Source organism: Macrobrachium nipponense, chromosome 16, assembly GCF_015104395.2.
Source record: "Macrobrachium nipponense isolate FS-2020 chromosome 16, ASM1510439v2, whole genome shotgun sequence".
Classification (NCBI taxonomy): Eukaryota; Metazoa; Arthropoda; class Malacostraca; order Decapoda; family Palaemonidae; genus Macrobrachium; species Macrobrachium nipponense.
The window spans coordinates 50119584-50121236 of NC_087209.1; the positions used below are offsets into that span (position 1 = coordinate 50119584).

At 38.2% G+C, this 1653-nt stretch overlaps 1 protein-coding gene across 1 annotated transcript in view; it reads left to right on the top strand.

Moving 5' to 3' along the window:
* Positions 1 to 724, top strand: part of LOC135195684 (uncharacterized) — a 62752-nt gene extending 62028 nt beyond the window's left edge. The window contains exon 3 of the transcript XR_010310213.1: positions 1 to 724. This exon is cut by the window's left edge and continues 343 nt beyond it. The gene's annotated coding sequence lies outside the window, so the exon portion shown is untranslated.
* Positions 725 to 1653: the final 929 nt, after the last annotated feature.

Here is a 1653-nt window from a genome sequence, read left to right on the forward strand (position 1 = left end):
TAATCGTACTTCTTTATTTTTATTTAATATTAATTTTAGTTGCAATTATAATTTGATAATAGGATGGGTAATTATAATTGTAACTGCAGTTGATAAAGCATAATGTAATTACTCCAAGCCTGATTGATGGACAATATTCTGCTAAACGGATGAAGACGTCATACTACAGAAATGACGTCAGCTGCGGAAATGTTTCTTGGCGGGCAATGAAAATGTACAAATTTCCTTGTTTTTCTGATTTATGTGGAACAAGACACCATAGCTTATCTATGTTCAAATGTCAACATACTTAAAAAGACAGTCTTCCTGCTTTTACCACCGAAAGAAGACGAGCACGGTATAAATGGGGAGGAGGTTAGTGACATCACTGATAGCTAGCCAATCAGGACAAAGAAAGTAGTTTTCAAGTACGTCTTGGTTGTTATTGTTTTTTTTATTATTATTATTTTTTACCCATTGTAGGTATCAGTATCAGGAATATAACAAAAAATCCACACTTTCCTTTAGGATTGCGAAGCTATTTTTATTATAGCCAAACTTAAAAAATAGAGGTAAAAATAATATTTTAATTTGTTACCATAGCGTTCAATGGGAATGACGCCACCTCTTTCTCTAGATACCTTGTCTCCAGTGAGCTGTCACTGGAGTAACAACTACATGTTGCTGTCTTGGGCAGCCAGTTCTCTCTGTATATGGACTTATGATGTACTATATCTGACCTTTGGTTAAATAAAATACTCAAATGCAAGTCTGATTATCATTCAATACCACCAATCAATTTGTATAAATATCGATACAGGTAATAAGGAATGACCATGGATAACAGAATAATTATGAGGATTTGATAATTTATTTAAAAAATGCATTTCAATATAAAAGTAGCATTACAAATCTAGGGGTCCCATTCCAGACCCCAAACCACACCCATCCATCTCTGATTTGCCACCATAGCAAACAGGTAGCAAACCAATTATACGATAATGAATCGGCAGCAAAAATAAACACTCACACAGCACCAGAGTTGCCTAAATCCAGGTAGCATTACACAGTACATAAAAACTGTAAATAATCTCCATGGAGTTAAACAGACGATCTCCGGAAAACACCGAAGCAGCAACCAACTGCTAACTGGAACACATCCATCACATAGGTGGTTACGTCGCCGGAGAGAACAGTCCATTTCGTAGTGTGGAGAATCAGCTGGTCCCTCATTTCTTCTTGGAAAAATCTTGCCGAGTAGGTACCTTCAGTGACACGGAATCTTCTGATGGCGAAATGTTGGTTAAGTATATTTTAGTTTTTCCAGACCATTGAGCTGATTCATAGCTCTCCTAGGGCTGGCCTGAAGGATTAGATATTTTTACGTGGCAAGGAACCAATTGGTTACCTAGCACCGGGACCTACAGCTTATTGTGGGATCCGAACCACATTATATTGAGAAATGAATTTTTATCACCAGAAATAAATTTCTCTGGTTCCGCGTTGGCCGAACCGAGAATCGAACTTCGGACCACCGGATTGGTAGCCGAGCGCGAAATCTACTCGTCCAACGAGAAACCCAGAGAAATGTTGGGCACCTACTGGATAAACTGAGTTGGAAACCCGGGAAATGCATCCATTCATGTTACTATTTCCCCCAATTAGGTGCTCTGG